The sequence below is a fragment of the Notechis scutatus genome, chromosome 9, assembly GCF_049901735.1.
Source record: "Notechis scutatus isolate UNSWTSFEM ecotype Mainland chromosome 9, rNotScu1.2, whole genome shotgun sequence".
NCBI classification, from domain to species: domain Eukaryota; kingdom Metazoa; phylum Chordata; class Lepidosauria; order Squamata; family Elapidae; genus Notechis; species Notechis scutatus.
Window position 1 is genome coordinate 14,247,747 of NC_142017.1, and position 27,317 is coordinate 14,275,063.

Sequence of the window (27,317 nt, forward strand, 5' to 3'; positions counted from 1 at the left end):
GCCAATAAAATTAACTCAAGGAGGTATCAAGAGAAAATTTGAAAGAATTATCAAGTTTGTTTAAGAAAGTAAGAGATGGACGGCCTTTTTAAGAATCAGAAATCAGATTTCAAAACAGCATTAAAAAAACCTGGTATTTACCTCTCCTGGTTTTTTGTGTTTTTTTGCTTGACTGTCTTTCTCTCTGCCACTTCCTTCCTTACCTAGACAACGAATGTACTCCTGTAATAAGCTGTATAATGCCAGGCATACTGAGATTAATCAAACCCTTTAGAGAATGAATTTTAATGAGAGTTCCTCCTGGCACCATTTCTGGGATCTGTAATTTGTAAAATTGTGGCGGTGTGGGGAAACAGCACAGGAAAGCCATTTCCCCCCCTCCTTTGTCCAGTCTAAATGCAAATCTGAACTTTCTTGTAGTTCATTTGCATATTAATGTGTATCCTATTCCACTCCAGAGATCACTTTAGATTTTCTAAATTAAAGTGGGTGGGCTGATAGAAAAAGGGGGTCATTCTGCTCTGCCAGCTAGAGCAAGCTGAGACACCTATCACACTGGAAGACAGATGACAGGAATAATGTTGTGGACCTGATTGTAGTCACCTTTTGCTACTTGCCCTGCCTCTAGTCATTTAGGTGAGGTTCCTGGGCAGAAATAGCAAAAGACCAAAAGTCTTGGAATATTTCTTGTTAACTAAGCTGAAATGCAATGCAATCCGTGCTGAAGATGTTAGGAAGTGTAAGGGTGTGCATTGGCCTAATTTGCATTTCTTTCGTGTAGCTTGCAAAATGTCAGCTACCAGTTGGTGGAAAATAAAGATGTAATGTGAGCAGTAATGAATTAAATTGGGGCTATTTGCATTGGAATGCTAAGATAATGATCTGAAATTACTATTGTAAATATTTCCCTTGACAGTTCTAAATTGGACTTAAAGCTAAAAGTACTTTGGGTGAACTTTAAGCCATGAAATCACTTTTAAAGCATATTCTCTGTTTGGACTACGATGCTGCCTTTCTGAAGATAATATACTCCGAGGTTTTTATTCAAGCATTTTGGTAATTGTCATATAGATTATAAAGGTGTAACAAAAATAAAAAGAAAGGAAAAAACACCTGGGGGTTGTTTCATTTTGCTCATTTGCCAATTCTTGATTATTACCAATCATATGAATACTTGATTAAATTACATAAACAAGTATTGCTGATAATACTTTTTTTTCCTGCTTTAGGCAACAGCCAAATGAAGACATTTTCAGAACCACTGAAGACTTGAGTTCATTTTCTAATATTATCTGTGATTTAGAGCCTACTGCTAGTACAAGGACTTCTTGGATAATTTATTTTTAACTGCCTACAGACTAGAAGTCTTGAGGAAACAGATCTGCAGAATCTCTAGGTAGAGATCTTGACGGGTATTGTTTGAAGAGAGAGGGGGTTAGAGAGACAGAGAGAGGGACAGAGAGAGGGACAGGGAGGGAGAGAGAGAGCACATTATGGAGCCTAATTCCAATTTATTAGCTCCCTGTGTTTTTTATTTGAAAGTAACATTTTTATCAGTTTCATGCTTACATCTTTGTTTTTGAGACCAGAGTGATAGGTCTAGATTGTAGTAGGTGGTAGCCAGTGGGTGGGATTCATTCTTTTTTACTACTAGTTCTGTGGGTGTGGCTTGGTGGGCATGGTAGAGGAAAAATACTGCAAAATCTCCATTCCTTCCCTACCCCACTAACCTGTTTTCCAGCTCTGTTCTCCTGTGCAGGGCAACAAAAGAAGACCCAGCCAATTAGCTGGAACTCGGGAGGCAGAGAATAGATGGGGCCAGTCAGAGGTGGTATTTGCTGATTCTCCGAACTAATCAAAATTTTCGCTACCGGTTCTCCAAAATTGGTCCGAACCTGCTGAATACCACCTCTGGTGGTAGCATCCCCATCTTCAAAAAGGGAGACCCCAGCCTAGTTGAAAATTACAGACCAATCTCCTTATGCTGCATCACCTGTAAAGTCATGGAATCAATTATTAACCAATCCATCATCCTCCACTTAGAGACAAACAACCTACTCTCCAATAAACAATTTGGTTTCAGGAAAGAACTATCCTGTAATCTGCAACTCTTACACTGCAAAAACATATGGACTACACAACTCGATCAGGGCAAAGCAATAGACGCAATCTACATAGACTTCTGTAAAGCCTTTGATTCAGTGGTACACGACAAACTACTCCTAAAACTAAAATCTTATGGTATCTCTGGATTACTGCATAACTGGATAGAAGCATTCCTGTCAAACAGGCAAGAAATGGTCAAAATTGGGAGTGTCCTATCAAATTCTGTACCTGTCAATAGTGGTGTCCCCCAAGGCAGTGTTCTAGGAACAACTCTCTTCATACTCTACATAAATGACCTCTGTGATCATATTAAGAGCAACTGCGTTCTTTTCGCTGATGATATAAAGCTGTTCAATACCACAGAAAATACTGCTACCCTTCAAAAAGATCTTGACTATGTATCAGAATGGTCAAACAAATGGCAACTTCAAATCTCAACAAATAAATGCTCTGTCTTACATATTGGCAAAAAAAATCAGAAAATAAAATACACGCTGAATAGTCAAGATCTTGTTGATGGTCCAAGCTCTGTAAAGGACCTTGGAATACTCACCTCTAATGATCTAAGTGCTAGAGCCCACTGTAACTACATAGCTGAAAAGGCATTAAGAGTTGTTAACCTAATCCTGCATAGCTTTTTCTCTGGTAATATCACACTACTAACTAGAGCATACAAAACATTTGCTAGACCAATATTTGAATATAGCTCATCAGTCTGGAACCCACATTACATATCTGATATTAGCACAGTTGAGAAAGTCCAGAAATATTTCACAAGAAGAGTTCTCCAGTCCTCTACTCATTGCAGAATACCTTATGCCACCAGACTTGAAATTCTAGACCTAGAAAACCTTGAATTATGCCGTCTTCGGTCTGATCTAAGTATGGTATATAAAATCATACATTGCAATGACTTACCTGTCAATGAATACTTCAGCTTCAACCATAACAACACAAGAGCACACAATAGATACAAACTCAAGGTTAACTGCACCAAACTTGATTGCAGGAACTATGACTTCAGCAACAGAGTGGTCAATATCTGGAATACTCTACCTGACTCTGTAGTTTCTTCCCCAAACCCCAAAAACTTTAACCTTAGACTTTCTACTATTGACCTCATCCCTTTCCTAAGAGGTCTGTAGGGGGCGTGCATAAGCGCACCAACGTGCCTACCATCCCTGTCCTATTGTTTCTTTTATTTTTCTTATATGTACCCATTTCATGTATTCATAACTATGTATATACTTATACCTATTATCTTGTAAGCAATTGACAAATCAAATAAATAAAATAAATAAATCTAGGCAATCTTGATGGTGTATGAGTTTCATATCTGCAAAATAGTACTGGGAAAAGTGTAAGGCTACCTATGTGCCTGAAAAATTGAAAAAAAATCATTCATAGAGAATCACATCTGTACCACAATCAAGAAAATAAAGTGAATGTGTCAGTCATTGAGAAAAAAATAAAATGAATGTGTTAATCAATGTCCAAGATAAAATCTCTCTCTATGACATGTAGTTATTAAAGAGCTAATTTCAACTTGACCAAATGTCGGTCTTTATTTCTTAATTCATTATTTAGTTCTCCCCCCCCCCTCAAAAAAAAGAGTAATAGAATAGGATCTAACTTCATGTACAGATGTATGCAATATCTGTGACCAACCTGACGAAGCAAAATATGTAAAAGAATTCTGCCATGAATATCTTTCAGAGTATTCTTCTATAGATGAAATACATCTATAGAAGAATTTATAGGAACATAAATATTAGTCAGAAAGAAAGGCTGGCTAGTCTGCTCCCTTCCTTTCCAAAAATCCAAAAGTAATTTGAGGAGTTTGCACCTTTTATTAAACCTTTAAAAGTCTAACCTGCTCAAAGTATAATTGGACTATTTGCTGATGTTTCTTGGACATATGGATCAATGACATGCTATGCATTAATGCCTAACTGAACTTTAAATATGTATAACTAGTATTACATTTGGAAATTATGTTCTAGGTAAAGCTGTTTGCTATTCATGCCCTTTCTTTCTTTCTTTCTTTCTTTCTTTCTTTCTTTCTTTCTTTCTTTCTTTCTTTCTTTCTTTCTTTCTTTCCTTCCTTTCTTTCTTTCTTTCTTTCTTTCTTTCTTTCTTTCTTTCTTTCTTTCTTTCTTTCTTTCTTTCTTTCTTTCTTTCTTTCTTTCTTTTTTCCTTCCCTTCCCTTCCCTTCCCTTTCCTTTCCTTTCCTTTCCTTTCCTTTCCTTTCCTTTCCTTTCCTTTCCTTTCCTTCCTTCCTTCCTTCCCTTCCCTTCCTTCCCTTCCTTTTCCTTCCTTCCTTCCTTCCTTCCTTCCTTCCTTCCTTCCTTTCTTTCTTTCTTTCTTTCTTTCTTTCTTTCTTTCTTTCTTTCTTTCTTCCTTTCTTTCTCCAACTCTTGCATTTCAGCTGCTCAGTAAGGATAATCACCTTTGTAAAGTAAATCATCATATCCTCTCAACAAATGAGCAACATAATTTAGAATATATAAAGAGAATATATAAAGAGAATATATAAAGATTATAGCTAGCTAGGATTTTCATGCCTTGATAATAAAAGAAACTGGAAAAAAATAAGGAGGAAACATGACAAGAAGAGGTTGAGGACATGTCCCAGGAGTTTACTGCATTTGATTGTCTAGAAGTTTGACCTATTCAGTAGATAGGTCAGCCTGCCATGCATAAAGGGGAAAAAAATGTGTTCCACTGTTGATCCCTTCTACAGGAAATGGTGACTTCTGCAATTTCAGATGTTTCATCAAGTTCAAAAACAAGAAATCTTGATCAAGAAAATAGAAGGAAGCCATTTTATCCATTCCATTTAATAGAAATAATGTTATAATGTTATAATGTCTTAGAAACATATTTCTGAATGTTTTGTGGAATAAATTCATCTGTAAAAGGAAAAGAAAAAAAATAAATTTTCTGTTGGGAGAATGTTCAGAAGTGAAATAGTACACAAGTCGCAAGTGACTCCTGAACCAGAAACAACTGCTGCTGTCAGCTCTCTTTTACACCAAAAGGTGAGCTTTCCTCACAAACACTCACTATGGTGGGTGAGACAAATCCCTTCTTGAAAAGTTCAATCATAAAAGAGAGAAAGAGTGGATTTAGGTCAATAAAACCTAAATCTGTCAATTTAGATGGTGGGAAGAGAATATTGAAAGCTGGGAATATCAAATGCTGAAGAACTAATCTGGAAAAAGAAAGTTGCTACCAAGAAAGCAGAATATTTGTAGCTCAGCATTCATATAATTCTGGACTCCCTAAATTTGGCTGTTTCTGGAAGATGTTTCATTACCAAACTAGGTAACATCATTATGCACTGAAGATGTTATTTGGTTGGGTAAATAAACACCTTCAAGAAAGCAACCAAGGTCAGATAAAACCAAGACTCTCTAAACTGGCCTTTAAAATAGGATAGGGGACTTCCATTATGATTGTCCTCCTTGACAAAGGAGGACAAAGTAATTTCTTACGACTGGCACAAAACTGGATAAAGAAAGATCAGGGAATTGGATTTGGAGAAATATATGTCTAATCTAAGGAACATCAAAACTAGATATAGGTTGGGACTTCTCCAAGTTATTTTATGGAATAATCTGAGCCAATGAGAGATTTGATTGTCTTTATTTCAGCCCTTTATCAAGTTTATTTGCTTCAGGTTTGTGTGTGTGTGTGTGTGTGTGTGTGTGTGTGTGTGTGTACCTGGGCAGTTGGCTGAGAGAAACCTCTCTCAATTAGTTGTTCAAAATATATAGAAAGATGATAGCAAAGATATTAGGGTGTATGTGTGTATGTGTGTGGTGTGGTGTGGTGTGTGTGTGTGTGTGTGTGTGTGTGAGAGAGAGAGAGAGAGAGAGAGAGAGAGAGAGAGAATAGTGATATAGATCTAGTAGATTAGAGTAGGGTAGGGTAGGATAGGATAGGATAGGGTAGGGTAGGGTAGGGTAGGGTAGGAGCTGGAAGTGACCTTGGAGGTCTTCCAGTCCAACTCCAGTGATGGAGCACCCACAATTTCTGAAGGCAAGCTGTTCCACTGGTTAATTGTCCTCACTGCTAGGAAGTTTCTCCTTAATTCCAGATTGCTTCTCTCTTTGACAAGTTTCCTGCCATTGTTTCTTGTCCTGCCCTCTGGTGCTTTGTAGAATAATTTGACCCCCTCTTCTTTGTGGCAGCCCCTCAAATACTGGAATACTGCTATCACATCACCCCTAATTCTTCTTTTCTTTAGACTAGCCAAACCCAAAACCTGCAGCTGTTCTTCATATGGGTTAGTCTCTTATCAATCTAATAAGAGGTTTGAATGCCTTTACTGAATCAGCCCATTCTAAAAGGACTTTACCATCGACTTCCTGTTAGGCGAAGCTATTGAGAAAATCTGAGAAGGTTTACCACTCTATTCCTTCCTAATTGAATCAGTGCAAAAGGCTTCTTTTGGGATAGAGTGAACAGTAGCAGCACATCAACCAGGCATATCCCTGGAGTGTGGTAGGAAGCAAGAGGGGGCTGTGGATGGCGAATGTAGAGACTCCTTTTTCCTATACATATGTACCGTATATACTCGAGTATAAGCTGAGTTTTTCAGCCCATTTTTTGTGCTGAAAAAACCCCCCTCGGCTTATACTCGAGTCAGATCCCTCTGAAAAAAAATGGTGTGGAGCTCCGGAGCTGGGCAGGCGCTTCCCTGCTTCCGTGTTTCCTTTGCAACTTTTAAGCATGGGGGTAATCGGAAGCAGAAAAGTTCTTGCATGAGGATATATTTTTTCTTTTTTTTAACTGTTTTTAGGGGGGAAGACCCACCGCCATGTGAGAATGCTCAGACACGAAATCTATCCGCCTAAAAATAAGTGTGTGTGTGTGTGGGGGGGAATTTTAACAGAGGGAAGATGTAGGGAGAAGGCAAAAGCGACGGAAGATCCTTCAGGGGAAACTGAGGGGGAGACTCACCCTTGGTCCAGATGAGCCCCTTCCCCGCCCCTAAGGAAGCAGAGGCAGCCAGCAAGGGCAGGCAAGCCCCACTTTGCGGCTTTGCAACGGCAGGTTCCTTTTTGCCTTTCCCTTCCCGAGGCGACGCGGGACTGGAGCCACACCGGCGGCAGCAACTCCCGACAGCCCCAGCCGGACACCTGAGCGGAGCCCGGGTGGAACTGCCTGTTGCCGCCGGGCGCTGCTGCGGGCGCCCGGCTGCCCAAGTAAAGAACATGGCGGAGCCGGACCATCGGAGAAGCGGAGCAAAGCCGGAAACCAGCAGCCGCCTCCCTCGGCGCAGAAAGCCTCCCAACCAGCCGGCCGGTCTCCTCCTCCTCGGCCACACAGAACAAACCGGCAGAGAAGGAGGAGAGCAGCTGGCCAGCCGGGAGGCCTCCGTGCTGCGAAAGAGGCAGCCAACAATCTCTGGTGCCGCCTGCTCCACGCGCTGGCTGCTCGGACTTGCCGGGCCCGGCACATAGAACAGGGCGTCGCCGGATGTTGGAGAAGCCGAAGCGGAGCCAAAGCGACCTCGGCTCGCGTTGTTTTCTGAGCCCGCAAGCCTAGAGCCAGGGCGCTTTCATTGCATGGCAGAGCTTTGTCTCGGAAAAACCGGGCGTTGTTGCTGCCCCTGAGGGGAGGGCGATTCTGGGCTGCGCGATTGGGGGACTTCATGGCTTTGGGTGGGTGGGTGGGTGGGAGCGAGGACGGACGGAGTCCGTGAAGTGGGCTTGCCTGCCCTTGCTGGCTGCCTCTGCTTCCTTAGGGCGGGAAGGGGGCTCATCTGGACCAAGTGTGAGTCTCCCCTAAGTTTCCCTGAAGGATCTTCCGTCGCTTTGCCTTCTCCCTACATCTCCGCTCAGGTGTCCGGCTGGGGCTGTCGGAGTTGCTGCCGCCGGTGCAGCTCGGTCCCACGTTGCCTTGGAAAGGGTGGGGCAAAATCAGGAGCCACTGAGCCTGAGCCTCCGGTGCCGCTGCTGCCGTTGCAAAGCACTGCCACGGCTCTTCCTTTTGCCTTTCCTTCCCGAGGCGACGCGGACTGGGGCGCGCCGGCGGTAGCGACTCCTGACTCAGGGGCCTCCGAGGGGAGGGAAGAGAGTGACTCCTGCCTCCCACTGTCATCATCATCTTCTTCTTTTGGGTTAGTGAATCAATTAAACCTTTCATGATAGTGAAATCGTTTCCCAAATTAATTATTTTTATTTTTGAAATTTACCAGTAGCTGCTGCATTTCCCACCCTCGGCTTATATTCGAGTCAATAAGTTTCCCAGTTTTTGTGGTAAAATTAGGTGCCTCGGCTTATATTCGGGTCGACTTATACTCGAGTATATACGGTATGTAAATACATTCTCCATCACAAATGCACACACAGATTATATAATCACCACATTATTCTGTAACCCTCCCCCCCTTGGGAAGAAATTTTTATCCAGTAAATACATAAAGAGGAACAATTTAAAAAGCAACTTTGGTTTTTTATTTCATGGTTTTGTTTTAGAAAAAGCGATTTATGGGCGCAGCTGTATATTGTTGCACTGTTGCCTCTGCTGCTATTTTTCACTTTCTGTTCTTTCTTGAGACTGATAGCAATAGTTCTTGTAATGATCTTGTAATGTTTACAATTTTGACTTTTATGAGGGTTTTTTTTTCTTTTTACAAGAAGATTTTCAACCAAATTTTTAAAAAATAAGTTTATCTCCTTCCACTTTATTAAAAAAAAAAATCAGAAGGAAGAATGGTGCTTTTTACAGAAAGTAGGTTAAACATTCCTCTCAGTGATTAATTTGAGCAAAGGAAAAATACAGTTGCAGATGGAATTCAATCTCCTATGAAGAATCTTAACAAAACATTTATAATGATGGCACAAAGTCTGGAACATTTTGTCAGCTTGATTATAGAAACTATTACCTTTGTATAAATTTAATTTAAATTATTATCATTATTATTTTTAAATCTAAGTCCTATTGAATTTTTTTAGCTTTGTTTGCTAAGATTATGAAAATTAATGGACATTACTTTCATTCTCCATCATACTTTCCCATGTGAGCCTTTTTTTATTCCCCAAACGGTAAGTAAAATTAATAATGGCAGATGCAGCAGTTTAATGATACCTTGCCAACACTGAAGAATTTCCCATATGTGGAAGAAAAAAAGTCATTAACTGCCCTTATGATGAAAAGATCCTCTAAGTAATCAACCATGAAACTTATCATTATTACTGTGGTGTCAGCTTTTGCTAATAGCTTAATACAAATATACATAAATTATGTGGATCAACTTATGAGATTGGATATATAAGGGATGAAGCAGAACAAACTCAGCTGGGAGTACAACTTTGGAGAATGGAAACTAGAATAGTAAAGAAATTATTGGAAATTAAGGCCTACAAGAAGATATTCAATGATCTGCACTGAGGAGAGAGATGATTCTTTCTGAAGGAGCATGATATACCCATTCTAAAAGACAGACTGTGAATGAATTAATGCACAGTAGAACCTTGGGTCACAAACGCTCCAAATAAGAATCTTTCCCCGCCGATTTCTCCTTCGGAGCCATTTTTTTGTTTTTGTTTTCTCTGAACATGTGCAGAAAATCGTGCTTTCATTCATGACCATATCGGGTTGTAGCCAAAATCCTGGAACGGATTACAGTCACGACCCGAGGTTCCATTGTATTATTGAAAGAAGAGTCTTGTTGAATGCAGGTAGTTCTCAACTTACACCAGTTTGTTTAGTTACCAAAGTTAGAAAGGCATAGAAAAAAAAAGTGACTTAGGACCAATTTTCACACATATGACTATGTGTAGCAGCATTCCCATGGTCACGTGATCAAAATTAAGATATATATTTTTTTGCAACTGTGCCTTTTTTATGACAACTGCAGTGTGCCCACAGTCATGTGATCAGCTTTTGTTACCAAGCAAAATCAATGGAGAAGCCAGATTTACTTAACAACTCTGTTACTAACTTAACAACAGCAGTGATTTACTTATCAACTGTGACAATGAAGGTTGTAAAATGGGGCAAAACTCACTTAACAAATGTCTAACTTAGCAACATAAAATTTGGTTTCAATTGTGCTTGTACAGTAAGTTGAGGACTACCTGCATTAGGAAGTAAGGGTGGTTAAAAAGGAGAACTAATTATTATCTGTCATTCATTGGTTGCCTTTTCGTGCTTCTAAACTTCGTTTCACATACTTTTCTTTTGCATGTTCCTTTTTCATGCCAAAATAGAAACTTTCCTTCTCAATGGCACTATTTTAGTTGAGAAATGTCATTTATGGACTCTGCAACTGATACCAGAGTACTGCAAGGAAAAACAACCCTGCCCTCAAAAAAAAAAAAGCAAGCAAGGAATTATGGTGAGAATGACACCAGGCAAAATTAGTTCTCTAAGAAAGAAAAATGGCTAGTTGAGTTGAGCTTTTTAAATTTCCTCTTTAAGGGCCTTTAACTACATAGGATGTATGTACCAGGTTACCTTTAATATACCAGGATGATTCCTTGTCATCCTAGTATATTAAGAAGTTATAGAAACTTAAAACCTGCTTTCTAAGTCCAACTATTAGCCCAACTCATCATTATCTAAACCAGCATTCTTCAAATTTTGTTTTGCAGAGATGCTGGCCCTTGAAAATCTATCCATAATTTCAGTCCACTAGAAATTCATTTCCCATATGACAAAAATCAGCTAATACAAAATCAGAAATCAAAAAGCTATATATAGTAGCAGCTAGCCTTCTTGAGTCTCCCCCCCACATATTCCTGCAAAGCAATGAAGATTTGATTGCAATCAAAACCTAAATTATGAGGAAAGAAATGTAACAATTGATGAATAAATACAATGAGGTTAAGACAATTTAATTTCAATGATTCACAGCAAATGGCAAAACAAACTAAAACCAAAAAAAGGAGAGGGAATGATGAAGTGGATTTGTGATAAACAGAACTGTGAATACATTCAGAACATTCTTCCGCATTGTTTCACTTGAATCACTGTGTTAGTTGGGCAACAGCGTGAAAAATTGCATGAATGGATAAACTATTATTAACTAGGATCAATTAAATAGAGACTGTATGAATGTAGCGCACATTCTTAAGGTGGAATACATACAGAGATAGTCTTCAACTTGTGTTCTGACCTAGGCTTTCCAAGATCATGAAGCAGACTCCTCGTCCCAATAAAACCTCTTTTATTTAGGTTAAAGGAAATTCCTTTCCTGCAAAGTCCCAGCAAGCAGTCTTTCATGAGATTTCACAACTACAGACCTTTATCAGGCTTGGAGAGTTGCCAGGCCGCTATCTTCCAAATGCCATGCTGTAGCAGCAATTACTTGGGAAGAAGTCAGGAACAGATCTTCACCCTAAAGAATTGAACTAATGATTTCTGCAAACACCACTCCCCTTTCGCTCCTCTTTATTTCCTATGGGAGAGGCCATTAACCAACCATCTGAGCCTTTACTCCTAAGTTGATCCTTGTTCCTTAACTGTTACCTTCTCCTGGAAGCTCTGCGCATGGGCACACTTGGAATAGGCTCCAGCTGTTCTTCTGCCCCACTGATCTCCAACTCCGAAGGCAGCTGATAACTGTCAGACAGCCCTGGCTCCAACTCTGCCTCTGATGCAGAGCACTCATCAGAGCCTTCCCCAGACTCCAGGACTGGCCCATGTTCCTCCCCAACTTCCTCACTGTCCAAGTCTACTGCCAACTCCACTGGCGGGCCACAACAACTTGCAATTATTCATTTAGTGATCGTTCAAAGTTAAAATAGTAATGAAAAAAATGACTTATGACTACTTTTCACACTTAGGACTGTTGCAGCATCTCGATGGCCATGTGATCAAAATTCAGGTACTTGGCAACTGACTCATATTTATGACCGTCACACTGTCCTGGGTCATGTGTTCATCTTTGGTGACCTTCTGATCACCAAGGTTAATGGGGAAGCCAGATTCACGTAACAGCCATGCTACTAAGTTTACAACTGCAACATTTCATTTAACAAGTGCTATATGTAGAAATAACATATACATGTATATATATATAAGAAAACAAATATGTATGTATGTATGTATGTTTTCTTAAGTTTTCACGGGTACTTACATGTATGGTATTCAGCTTTGCTTGGGTATTTTCCCAAATAATTGAAAAGAGATTGAAAAAAGACCTGAAAGCATGAATAGAAGACATGATTCCACCAGACTGTCAATTATTTGGAAGCCTGCACTCACAAACAAAAAAATATCCACACCACAAGCCAGGCAAACACCTGGGCACAAACAGATCCCCCCTGATACCTCCAGCTCAAACACACCCCAACCAGGCACCCAGATGAAACCTAGCTTCCTAACAAATGATAGCCGTCCATTTACTCGGAGCCAAGCTGCACTAAAAGCCTCCAATACAGGAACACAATGTTGCCAGCCAATCAAGAAAAAAAAAAGCCACAAAACAGACAGAAGATATTAGAAACACCAATCAAGCAGAACACAGCAAACTCCAAGACCAATAAAGACAGACCAAGACTCCCAACCAATCAGGATGAAGAAAAAACCATTCTGGCACAGCAGTAGGCTAGCCCCAAATTTAAAACTGAAACAACTGTAAAAGTCGAACTGTAAAAGTCGAACTGAAAACAGACGAACACTATACAGAAGCCTGATGATGGCAGATGAGATTCTGCCGAAACTGCTACAACTTTAAAAGCACAACTACAATGATGTGGGAAAATACCCGAACAAAGCTGAATACCATACATGTAAGTACCGCAAAAACTTAAGAAAACATATACATACATACATACATACATACGTACGCACGCACGCACGCACGTATGTATGTATGTATGTATGTATGTATGGCATTCAGCTTTGTTCGATATATATATGTTTTCTGAGGTTCTCTGAGGTATTTGTATGTGGATCTTTGGTTATTCGGGTTTTCTCCCGCGTAAGATTGGAAGTATCTAGGCAACGCTTCGATGAAGTCTCATTCATCATCTTCAGGCTTGTGTCTTCCGCTCTGTGCTTCTCAGAGTGATGAGATATATATATATATATATACATATATACATATATATATATATATATATATATATATATATATATATATATATATATATATACACACACACACACACACACACACACACACACACACACACACACACACACACATATATATATATATATATATATATATATATATATATATATATATATATATATATCTCGGATGTTCTCGCAGGTATTTGTATGTGGATCTTTGGTTATTCGTCAACTTCAGGCTTGTGTCTTCAGCTTCAGCCTCCTGCTTACCAGCCATTTGGAAACCCGCCTCATGAACAGACGAGTACCTAACATGATGAATGACACCAGACCCACACCCACGAGGGCCACACAAGATGCCACCACCACACTTCCACGAAAAAGCAGACTCACACCCACACAGAAGATGAGACACGACCACAGACCAGAAGCCGCACTGCAGCTGCATCACTACCCACTTCAACCCCCTGAGCCATACATGAAGCGAACTGATCCCCACCATGAAGATGCAGCACACACACGAACTCGAAGCCAAACAGCAAGATCACAGCTCACCAGCTCAAATCCCCAGTAACTAAGACCAACCTGAGCACAACCAAGCCCCCACCTGAACAGAACACACCTCCAGCCAATCAGAACATGGCCAACCCCCAACCAATCAGAACACAGCCAAACCCCCAACCAATGAGAACACACCCCCACCCAATCAGAACACAGCCAAGCCCCCAACCAATCAAGTCACACCCCACTAGCAGTTAAAAGGAAGAAGCAGCTGCAAGCTCACATCACTCTGAGAAGCACAGAGCTGAAGACAGAAGCCTGAAGATGATGAATGAGACTTCATCGAAACGTTGCCTAGAAACTTCCAATCTTACGCGGGAGAAAACCCGAATAACCAAAGATCCACATACAAATACCCGCGAGAACCTCAGAAAACAAATATATATATATTTGAGAAACACGCACACACACACACACACACACACACACACACACACACACACACACACACACACATATATATATATATATATATATATATATATATATATATATATATATATATATATATATATATATATATATATTGCAAGTTACACTTGAGAAGTATAAAGCAAAAGGGACTCCATTTTTGTTCAAGATGTGACCTTTTTACAATGATTACTGGTTATATAACTGTACCTAACAAATATGTACTGTTTTGTAACATGTTTTGTTCTAAAGTAAATGTCAGGTTTTTGGCTGGAACATGGGGGGGTTTTATTTTGGCTTGAGAATTAATGTAAGAGATGCTAGGGTCATTCTGACCTGAATGGAACTGGTTAATGATCCATTGTGTTCAGAAGAACATAGCAGGAAGATGCCATGAGAACAAGGGTAGTGTCTAAAGAAAGGGAAACAGGTGGTATGCAATGGGTGTGGCTTAGGGAAATACGTAGTTGGATAGGTTGTGAACCCAGGAAAGGGGCAGAGACTGTATATTTGAACCTGTACATATTCCCCAGCCTTCCTGGGGAAAATGTCTTCTGCTATAAGCAGGATTCCCTTTTGCAAACGCTTAATAATAAAGCTCTTTCATATTGTCCACCGTGTCTAGATGTGTCTTGTGATTTTTCTCACAACTGTGGCAAGAAAGGTTGTAAAACATGGCAAAACTCCCTAACAAGCTCTTATCTGATGCCAACTTGCCTTGACCATTAGCAGATCAGACTTTGTGTTTAGGGAGTATGAAATAAAGTACTTTTGAACTCTGTCCTGCTCCCTGACTTCTTGCACATGGAGGCATTTTAATCAGTTTGCACTAGATTTTGATTTAAAATACAATTTTAATTTTAAAATCTATTATCCTTGCTGGTATCTTGCCTCTGGTCTATAACACTTGGAATTCCTGCAGCTACTGCGCATCGTCAACCCCCCGCCTCAACCACACTGAGGGAGTCGTAATTTTAGCACATCTGTAGGGTGCCAAATTGGGAACATTGTCTTCTCCCATCTCTAAGGTTGAATGTTCTTCATAAATACAGTGACAAATTCCTATCTTAATTTATGCCCCTTATAACAGAGACAGAATTCTCTAAGGAAAGCTGTCTAACCATATGGCAAGAGGAAATGCTGCAGTGAACAAACTGGCATTTATTGTTTGTCACATAAAAAAAAGATGCTTTTTGAACATTTCCTATTTTCTAGGTTTTTTTTTTCCTGTTGTTCAATCTTGATGTAACTGATATAATTCAGTGGGTGATTGAATCCATGTTGAAATGATGCCACAAGATAATAAACGATGCTTATATATTCAAACAACGTAACATTTTGTGGGCTTTGAAAAGGGGGGTATATTTGAGAGAGGTTTCAGTGAGAATTTACAGTATATGAGAAAGAAATAGGTGAGTAATTAAGGAGGATGCTCTGGAAACTATATGTTTTAGTGAGATTGAGGATAGGTAGGCAGATAGGTAGGTAGGTAGGTAGGTAGATGAGAGAGAGAGAGTAGATAGATAGATAGATAGATAGATAGATAGATAGATAGATAGATAGATAGATAGATAGATAGATAGATAGATAGATAGATAGATAGATGGATGATAGATGGATGGATGGATGGATGGATGGATGGATGGATGGATGGATGGATGGATGGATGGATGGATAGATAGATAGATGATAGAGAAACAGACAGACAGATATAATCTAGGCCTAATAAATGGGACATTAATTGCGGAATTCTACATATAGCATTCCAAACTAACTTCTCCCTTGTCCTAAGTAACACTAGCTTCCAGGAACAGCATTAAAATGAAGAGAACCAGAACTTAGACTACACTAGGCCCAGGGTGAATGAACCACATCATGAAGACCATTTAGGGCTCCCAGATCATTAAGCAAAATGATGCAATTTTTAGCAAATAAATACTAAACAAACAAATACTGCTTTCAGTACCACATGATTCAGTTAAATGGTTTTTAAAAACAGACTGAAGTGACCCCAAAGTGAGTTTTTGTTTAATTCTTTCTGAATATCATTAGGGATATTTAGAATAGTTTTAAGATAATTATTATCAAGCCTGCCCAAATTCAAATCAAAAATTTTAGGAATTTGATAAGCAACTGCATTGTTTGATAATCAAGGGAGAATGTTTAATTTATCTTTCTATACCAAGTAGCATGGAATATATTTCAATATTCAAATATAAAAGCAATAAAACTTTATATTAAAATATATAAATCAGTATTCATGAGTAGACAACATGAGAGATCAGACCCCATCATGAATAATAATTGAAATAATTTTGGTATTCCTGAAACATTAAATACAATATAAAGAAAATATCTTATATCTTATCTCTCATTTTTAACAAAAATGGACCTTATTAGCTTATGCAGTGCATTCCAGAGTGTGAGATGAGTGGTACCTAAACTTGCCAGCTAAATAGATAAATAAGTTCCAAGCCTTCTCACACTACTGTCAACTATGTTATTTTTTTCACAATGTCTACAAAAATTATGTTGTTTCAAATCATTGTGAGGAAAGTAATGAATGCCACCACATAAGTCGTTAGTTTTTTCATCCTACTTTTGACAACCATCACTATTTAAACCCAATGTTTTAGGATAATGTAGTCACTATGTTGTGTTGAGTATATAAGAGGTAAGGATCAGGAGATGACTTTTGAAAAGAAAGAAAGAAAGAAAGAAAGAAAGAAAGAAAGAAAGAAAGAAAGAAAGAAAGAAAGAAAGAAAGAAAGAAAGGAAGGAAGAAAGGAAGGAAGGAAGGAAGGAAGAGGGAGGAAGGAAGGGAAGGAAGGGAAGGGAAGGGAAGGAAGGGAAGGGAAGGGAGGGGGAGGGAAGGAAGGAAGGAAGGAAGGAAGGAAGGAAGGAAGGAAGGAAGGAAGGAAGGAAGGAAGGAAGGAAGGAAGGAAGGAAGGAAGAAGAAAGAGGATAATGTTTTGGAATGTCACAAATATAGAGATAAAAATAAAGTTATCAAAAAGCAACATTTTCTTATCATTATGAATTCATTTCAAGGTGATGAATTCATTTCAAATATGATTCAACTATGCTATTGGGCTTCTCATTCTGAAATAAATGTTGCAACTATTAGATATACAGGTATATACAGCAGACATGAATTTTGACTAGATTTATTGAACATAGAACAAATCAGCTAATTGAGGTGTGTCTTTTTAAATTGCCACTTGCTAAACAGAATCTCAGAAAAAATTAGTGGAAGGCAAGGGTGTTTCCCAGACCCAAATGTCACTGGACAGTTTCTCACATCGCCTTTTTTCATATCATGCTCTGAATTCCCCCCTTCAAAATCTGAAACAGAGTTAAGAGCCTTAATAGGCATTGCTAGTTGAGGTCATGGCTTAGATCTGTCTTCTGATTTGGTGTAAACATTTATTGGCTGCTTTATGCACAACCAATGATTTAATTGTGACTTCCAGAATTCTTTTCAACTTTCAACAAGACAAGTCTTAAAACATTTATGCTTCCCAGAAATTATCAGTATCAAGTATTTGCATGTATGTGCAGTTGGGGAAGTGAGACTAAGGTTCCTTTTGGAGTCTGGTCATCTTGCTGATCCCACAAAATGAAAATAATCAAGCATGATGTCTAGGGAGACTCTCAGTCATCCAGGTCATGGTTATCTCAAAGGTGCTTTTTCAAAATAGAATAGAATAGAATAGAATAGAATAGAATAGAATAGAATAGAATAGAATAGAATAGAATAGGATAGGATAGGATAGGATAGGATAGGATAGGATAGGATAGGATAGGATATAGGATAATATAGGAATAGAATAGAATAGAATAGAATAGAATAGAATAGAACAGAACAGAACAGAACAGAACAGAACAGAACAGAATAGAATAGAATAGAATAGAATAGAACAGAACAGAACAGAACAGAACAGAACAGAACAGAACAGAATAGAATAGAATAGAATAGAATATAGGATAATATAGAAATAGAATAGAATAGAATAGAATAGAATAGAATAGAATAGAATAGAATAGAATAGAATAGAATAGAATATAGGATAATATAGAAATAGAATAGAGAATAGAATAGAATAGAATAGAATAGAACAGAACAGAACAGAATAGAATAGAATAGAATAGAATAGAATAGAATAGAATAGAATAGAATAGAATACTTTATTGGCTAAGTGTGATTGGACACACAAGGAATTTGTCTTGGTGTAAATACTCTCAGTATACATAAAAGAAAAGATACATTCATCAAGAGTCAAGAATCATCAGGTACGACACTTAATGATAGCCATAGGGTACAATAAGCAATCAATCATATTAGGAAACAGTCAGTATAAATCATAAGTATACAAGTGACAAAGTTACAGTCCTACACTCACAAGTGGGAGGGGGTGTGTGATAAGCAGTGATGAGAAGATTAACAGTAATAATAGTGCAAACTTTGTAATAGTTGAACAGTGTTGAGGCAATTATTTGTTTAGCACAGTGATGGTTTTCGGGGGGAAACTGTCCTTGTGTCTAGACTCTAGTTGTTCTGGTGTGCAGTGCTCCATAGTGTCGTTTTGAGGGAAGGAGTTGAAACAGTTTATGTTCAGGATGTGAGAGGTCTGTAAATATTTTCCCAGCCCTCTTTTTGACTCATGCAGTATACAGGTCTCGATGGAAGGCAGGTAATTGTTTTTTCTGCAGTCCTAATTATCCTCTGAAGTTGGACTTCCTTTGTTTTTCCTTGAAGATGTTTCTCTTCTCATTCAAGAAACTCCTTCAGTTCAGAACTGAAGGAGTTTCTTGGATGAGAAATGAGGGAAATGCCACTGCTTTCTAAAAGTAATAATTTTTGAACTTCTTAAAAATGTCTGCACCTACAGTATTCGCCTCCTTTCTAATATAAAGATGATCAACAAAGGGGGAAATTGAACAGAACTGGGCATTTGTTATTTCAACTAATTACTTGGAGGGGAAGGGGAAAAATAAGTTTCTTCCTGCTTTTCTCTCATACAAACAATTCCGTTTTGTTCTTTAACATATGCTGCTTCTCCCTCAAAAAGTTTAATTGCTTCAACAAAGTTTATTTCCTGTGCTGAATTCAAAGCCGAAACACTTTTTAATCAAGCTGCATGAATGGAATATTTAATGAAAGAGCTTTAACCTTAGATCAATGCAACTGATGACCTTCTCTGTTTATTGTGCTCAAAAGAACAGGAACCTGAATCAAATTTGATAACGACAATGAACAATAATATAGAGCCAAGTCATCTGCCTGCATAAATTGTGTCAGCCTCGTTGAATTAATTGAAGTTCTATTTATCTAACAGCTCAAGGTACAAGTCTTTTATTCTGTAATTTCAGATTCCAAATATTGACAAAAATAGGGAGTGTACAGGGATGAGGGGTGCTGCATGTTCCCTAGCCAAATATTGACTTAAAGCCATTCACTAATACTTGCTCTTTTATTGGGTCCCATGGAGTTGCTTTGCAGCTTAAGCTTCAACATATGAAAACAAGATTGCTTCTCACAGGGGGGCCTTTTTTCATGAATATTGTAGTGATTAGATTTGTATGCTCATTTAAAACAAAAATTACGAGAAAGTGGCATGTGGAAAAACAGTGCAGAAGGAAAGATTGCTTGTAAATCAATAAATAGTACATCAACTTTTCACTGTAAAGCTCTGCTAAAGGAGGTGGGATTAATCCTAGTTATCAAAAGGTTGAGAGGAAGGCGGGAAAGAAGCTATGCAGTGATGTTTCTTTGACCCATAATGAAGGCATTCATTTTAACTGTAATTTTTTTTAAGAATAGAGCACTTTATTGGCCAAGTGGATTGGACACACAAGGATTTTGTCTCTGGTACATAAACTCTCAGTGTACATACGAACAGCAAAGTAATATAATTTGAAGATACCAATAGGAGAAGGCAGTAGGAAAGATGGCAAGGATAATAGTAATACAGCCCTAGTACATGGGTAAATATTCATAGACATAAGATATTCCTGTGGGAATTAGGTATTAAGTAGAGTCATGGCATGAGTTGGGAAAACTGTTTTTGTATCTAGTTGTTTTGCCATGCAATGCCCGACAGTGGCACCCTGAGGGAAGCAGTTGAAACAGTTTATGTCCAGGATGTGAGGGGTCCGTAGTATCTTATCTGAAAATTATCAAATTGAGTTTTATTTCTATGTAATCTCCATTTAAAAATATTTATTTTCTTTAAGTTACTTTTATTTACTTTATTTTATATACCAACTCCTCCAAAGTAACTTTAGGAGACTTAGCATTAAAAAGGGAGGGAAAGCTCTAAATCTTTTCAAAGAGCCCAAATAAACTGTAATAAAAATAATTTAAAAATTGCATTTGGGAATGTCCTGCCTCAGTTCTATAGGCACTTTGTAGTCCTATTATATAAGTAATTGGATTTTCCTTAACTTTGTATATCAAAGTCAAACCCTTGATTTGGGCTTGGAAAGCATCCAAGCAATCAGTGGAGCTGTTTCAGAATGGAGATGAAGTAGCATTGAATTTATAATCTTCTTCAAACAACCTGAAAAATTACGTGTGGAGGAGAAATTGACTAGTTTTGATTTCTCTGTCCCTAACTTTGAAATACTGATGGAGAAAATAATCAAACTAGGATTTAAAAGAAGAATACCAGGTATTTCTTTCTTCATGTTCTGGTCCAGTAATATAGAACCAGCAATACACGAACCAGAGTAACATATGACATCTTATAACATCTATTGTTCCCAACTCAACCAATATCAACATACACTTGGAAAGGACTCTCACAAAATAAGGATATAAGGGAAAAGTGGTATAGACTTCACACCACACTGTGAATTGTTGCATAAAGAAAACTATATTTCTGAAAGTTTGTTTAGGTTTCTTTGTATAGGCACCTTCGAGTCAGTCTTGACTCCTAGAAACTGCCAGGATTAGCCTCTGCAATTTTCTTGGCAAGATTTTCAGAAGTGGTTTGCCATTGTTCCTTCCTAAGGCTAAGAGAAGGTAGCTATTTGAAGGTCACCCCTGAGTATCTGTAATTTAGAGGGCACCAGAATTTGGGTCTCTCTTGCTCCTAGTCTAGCATCTTAATTCTAGACCAACCTGGCTTTGCAAGTTCAGAGAAAGTGACTGGCCCAAGTCAGCCAGCTGGCCTCAAGATTGAAATGGGACTAGAACTCATGGCCTCTCATTTTTCTAGTCTGGTACCATAACCATGAAACCATTCAGATGGTTCCTGAAAGTTGTATACAAAGAAACATATTATTGCTAATTGCATGAAGGTAAAAGCAAGGACTTCTTCCAGCCAACTCAACTTTTAATGATTTTGTTTCTTGCCAATATGAAAGTAATCCAATTTTGTCCATGCTATTTTTTTTAGTATTATTTTTATGTATTTTTTTCCACGTAGCAGATCTGATCCCTCATGTTCTTCCACATTTTAGAATCCTTTAATATTCATGTAAAAGAGTCAAGTTTTGCCTTTTGCTATTCTCTTACTGGTCTATAAATCTCATGTTATCAGTTTAGCATGGAATTCTTTTTCTGTATTGTTCTCATTGCTGCAAAAACAGTTTGTGTGGGGCTTTTTGCAATGAAAGGAAGAATGGAAGTATATAAATAGATACAATGCATTACTGGCAGATAAAATGACAATGAGCCATTCCACTTCATACTTCAGAATGGAGAATATTATATTTCAGTTTACCCCAATATAATAAAATATGCTTGTGAGAATGTAAATTCCTACTGTTCTCCCCAAGACATACTTTTTATATGTACAGAAATTATTTAATGCAAAGGGATACTCATGCATGGAACCCAAGATTGAAATGGTTAATAATTAAATTCAAGCCAGGTAAATCTCTTTCAGATCTATTCCTCAATAACTTCTGATTTTACCTTTTCATAGGTCTCCATGGTTAGCCAAGGAATCTAATAAAATTATCTAAACATATATAAATTCCAAGGTTAGAATCCTGGACACGTTTATCTATTAGGATTAGCTGTCATTGATTGATTGGACTTTATTTATATTCTGTGAATTATAGAAACACACAAAGGGGTTAAGAGTACAATAATGCATAAAGTGTTAAAGAAACTCGACAAAAGGTTTTGAGGTCCCAAAGCTATCCAACCCAAGTTGCCCACCTCCCAGCCAAGTTTCAAGGAAACATAGAAAAGAAAGTGGAAATCTCTGATGAACTAACCCAACCTCATAATGGAAAAATGCCAGTTCTTCCAAATACTGTTATTGTGGAGGTGCCGTTTAAGACAGAGCAGCCTTAATGAATATTGCTTTCCTTTGTCTTTCTTTTTGCCCTTCCCTTTGTGTGCTTGCAGAGTCATGTCAACTCGCACCTTTCAATTATGGAAGAGCTTTTCATTTTAGCAATAGGCACTTATTTCAATATATCTTGCATTCTTTTGTCTTGCCTTTAAAAAAAAATGACAGCAGACAATTTTCTTTTTAATTAGGAAAAGGGCTTCAGAAGAGAGAGGAGATGTGACATTTGACACATGGAGTGGGAGGAAAAAGGCACACAACACGCATGCACACACAGAGCATTGGGGGTGAAACTTCTCCTAGATGTTTTCTCCTTAAATCATGTCTGGGTTCATTTAAATGTGACTGTATAAATCTTGGCTTCTCTAGCCCAATAGTCTGTTTTCACATCATGAGATAAAATGTAATAAAGTTTTATGCTGAGTAACCTAGGCATATGGGCATCTGTGTAATTTTTTCCAAGCTGATCCCAATGCTAAGATGGACATTCTAAGAATTCCCATAACATGTTTTCAACCTTCCAGTTATGCTCAGTAGCCAAAGCTCTGGAGATCATGGACTTATAATTCATGTTATGTGACCTAGATTGAAAGAGGTCTACAACAAATGGTGCTTGCAAAATAGAATTTCCTAATTCAACCAAGGAAAAAATCTCTAAATTCCTCTAGCCCTTTTTCCTCTGCAAAACTGACTTCATTTGATTCTAATTGCTCTAGATCATGCTCTTCGGTGGCTGAAAGGGAGCATCCAGCTCATTTCACTATTCATGATGCACCCAGATGGATAAAAGCAATCTTTATTTCTTCATTGCTTCTAGTTAGACAGCTCAGCCATACATATTGGATATGCATGACAATCACTTTTAACCTTGAAAGAGTGAGTTTCCAGCTGAAGGACGCTTAGCATCCATTCAGCACCTGCATCTTCCCCAGAGATTTGGTAACTGTTTGGCTTTTCTACTAGAGCACCTGCCAAAAATCTACATGGGCCTAACATTGAATGTCAGGTGTGGTAAACTATAAGTCAGTTAGCATATCCTCACTCTAGCCGAGCACTGTAGTATTTGGTCACTTCTACCCAATAACTGGGCAACAATTTGACAACAAATAACAGTTTCCAAGATAGCAATAGCAATAGCACTTATATACCGCTTCACAGTGCTCTACAGCCCTCTCTAAGTGTTTTACAGCCCCCAACAATCTGAGTTGAGGAAGGATGGAAGGCTGATTCAATCTTGAGCCTGGTGAGATTTGAACTGCCAAATTGCAGGCAGCCGGTAGCCAGCAGAAGTAGCTTGAAGTACTGGATTCTAACCACTGCGCCACCATGGCTCAAGATACAACCAATGAATGAAAAAGAGGAAATTGTTGATATTTGCATCAGTACTTTTCTTCTCATAGATTTTGTTCCAAGTATGTTTTGTGTCATGTTCTTCGGGAATGTGTAAGGGTTGTATTCTTGATGTTGTTCTAGAATCTAGGGCTGGCTGCATTATAAGCTGTAATTTATAATGCCCTGCTTCAGTCAAAATGGAGTTGACTCATAATCCTTGAATATATAGAAATATTTGACTTAATCCTGTTGTTCCATAATCAAACTCAAATTATATTGTCAGTCAAAATATTTACAGCTATATACCAGACAATATATATTGAAACAATTGCTTTGGATAGTGAAGTGGGTGGCATATACATTTAATAATAAAAATAATGCATAAAGAATATTTTCACAAGGATCAGAGACATCCCAGCTTTAAATAAGAACCACTGGAATCTATGTTGGGTGAAGATTAATATATTGACATTCTGCTTCTGTGTTTCCAACAATGCTATCTGACCAATACTGTGCTGTCTTCCAAAAACACACAATCCATACCATAATCATAATACTTAACCACAAATAGAGTGATTTAGTTTCCTCCCACCTTCTTTTCTTCTGCTACTCAATGCTTGAATGAGACTAATAGGTCTAGCAACTTATAGTTTCACAGAATTAATCTCATAGATTCATAAAGTTGGAAGGAACCTTGGAGGTCTTCTAGTCCAACACCCTGCCCAAGGCAGGAGATCTTATACCATCCCAAACAAAGGATTGTCCAATCTTTTCTAGAAAATCTCTAGCAATGGAACACCCACAACTCTAAAAGGCAAGCTGTTCCACTGTCAGGAAATTCCTCCTCATTTCCAAATTGGGTCTCTCTTTAACAAGCTTCCACCCATTGTTTCTTGTCTTACTCTCAGGTACTTTGAAGAATAAGTCAACCCCCCTCTTCTCTCTCACAGCCCCTCAGAGAAGAAGGGGTTCACTTATTATAGTCAGCTTACAGTCTGATTCAGCCATGTTATCTTCCACTTGAGCTCATGATATCACTTCCAGCTTACTATGCCTTATTAAGCATATTATTCCTTTGTTCTGCTGTCCTTTCTTAAAGGTAATGATTCCTAGCAAGCAGCAGAAAGATTTGCAGCTTTCTAAATTCCCATAACAATGAGCTGTGATTGAAGCAAGGAAAGGGACTGTGTATACAGCAAAATACCTTCTTGTCGGCTAAGATGATACTTTATTCCAAAGTAGATTAGAATAATTCAAGTGACTGGAATGATTTACAGGCTACTTTGGATGTACAACTGGTAGATAAGTGAAAGGGGAGGGGGAAATCTTGCCATTTAAATAAAATAATACGTACTCTGTTATACTGAAAAGCCCTTATCTTTACTGCAGAACCCATCGTTCTGGCACCTTTCAATACACACTTCTGACAAATGTGTGCAATGTTCTGTCAACAACAAGCTCCTCTATGTGAGCCTAATGCACTTAGCAATCATTTATTTGCAAATCTGCTTTTTATTTCCATTGAAAAGGAATATTTGGTCGGTAAGACTTCTTATTAATGTAAAAATAAAAAGTCCTTTGTTAGAGTTGTCATCATTACTGTTAAGCCCACCAGAATAGAGCTTACAGCTGGCATTCCATGCATTTTGCAAACAACACATGTTTAGGGAAAGAAGCAACTTGTTTAATAGAACAAGTAGCACTAATTCTGAATGAATGTCTCATTCAAACAATTTAGTTTGAATCAATAGAGTGGTTTGATTTGCCTTTTATTACTGATTTAGTAAATCATTTTTAAGGAAATCATGGCTCGGCATCCTATTGAACTCAGTCATAACATTCTTGAGGTTGAAAAAAGGGTAGGGAAGAAATTATTTTCATTCTCTTTCTAATATTAAATTAGCCTTAAATTGCATTTCCTAAAATGCAGCTATGAGCTAAAATCTGCTGCTTTACTTCTATGGTAATATAAATGGGGAAAAATATGCTTACACCAGTATATTAAGGATATATATACAGGAAATATGTGCAGAAAGTTCAACACATTGTACAAAATTACTTGAAACCTACAGTGTATATATATATTAAGAAATATCAGAAACATGAGCATATTAGAATAAATGCACATAAAATCTATGCATGATTGCATGGGAATAGTTCTGAGATTTGCAAGAGAAGAAAGTGAAAACAAACTTGAGAGAGATATTTGTCACGAAAGAAGGCAAATATACATGTCCCTGGACCATGTTGTAAGATCCTGTCTACAAATATATCTTGTAAGATATATTCTGACATCTGCTAGGAAACTCAGAATGGAGTGGTTTCCAGATTGGAACTGTATCTTTAGATCACAGTGAATATACTTACACTTTCAGCCTTGTTTCTGTATTAATCTGTCTTTGTATTGAAGCATCAAGAATAAGAAGGCAAGATATATTTGTCCCTTCTTATTCTTGATGCTTCAATACAAAGACAGATTAATACAGAAACAAGGCTGAAAGTGTAAGTATATTCACTGTGATCTAAAGATACAGTTCCAATCTGGAAACCACTCCATTCTGAGCTTCCTAGCAGATGTCAGAATGTTGATTTTGACATTTGAAATCTGTACCAATGGTGAATAAGCTGAGAACTCCTTGTTCTGAAACAATTCTCACATATTAACTATATGTCAGACTCCAAACACCAAGAAAGATATGTTCCAAGCAGATTTCTTTATTGTTCCTCACCCATAGACAGAATCTTGCCAAATTAAAGCAAACTTTCAGCCACATAAAGCAATACTCTGGGAACTATTAAGGAGGAGCTATCTTAACCCTCTTTCTCTCACACAAACTGTCTGAACTGAATTATTTCTTGTTTCTGTGGAATGTATTCCCTCTTTCCTAGGAATTCTATCAAAATATGTCTACCAAGGCTATCTCCACATTCCTTCTTCGTCAGAGAGAGAGAATATTGTAATGTGAGGCAGAATGTTTTCATTGTTTGTGCAGCATTCACTGTTTGGATTACTCTCTCTGCCTCTTCTTATCATTTTTTATTTCCTATGATATTTTTTAAAAGTTATATTTGATAATTGTGAGTCTTGCAGCAGTTCATATGTATGTACTTGTTTGGTAAGTTTTGTACAGTCCTAGCTTTTATTTGAAATTAATAAGTTAAATGCATCCTTTGCATTTTTTCAGTAAGAACTAATTGCTTTAAAGGGTTTTTTTTAAAAAATTGGAAGATTGCAAAAACTAAACTGCTGAACTATATATTTTAAAATGTCTTTCAGTGTATTTGAGAACTGTGAGTCTTGAAAAAGTTTGTATTTGTTTAGCAACCTTTGTACAGTATTAGCTTTGATTTGAAACTACTAAATTAAATGCATCATTTGCATTTTTCCTGTAAAAACCATCAATTGTTTTAAAGGAATTCTCACCCCCAAGTCAGAAGATTGCAAAAACTAAGCTATTTTCTGAATTATATTTGACCATAGAAAGCACTAACTATCTACATACTTTTTAAAAGTGACTCTTTAATTGTAAATGCATAGAATTATGCATGAAGATAACC

At 37.8% G+C, this 27,317-nt stretch overlaps 1 long non-coding RNA gene across 1 annotated transcript in view; it reads left to right on the top strand.

Annotated features, from left to right (window-relative positions):
- The first annotated feature begins 8,311 nt into the window (after positions 1–8,311).
- The window catches only part of LOC148129838 (uncharacterized), a 443,985-nt gene continuing 424,979 nt past the window's right edge, over positions 8,312–27,317 (top strand). The window contains exon 1 of the long non-coding RNA XR_015750645.1: positions 8,312–8,430. This is a non-coding gene — a long non-coding RNA (uncharacterized LOC148129838). The remainder of the gene's footprint in view (positions 8,431–27,317) is intronic.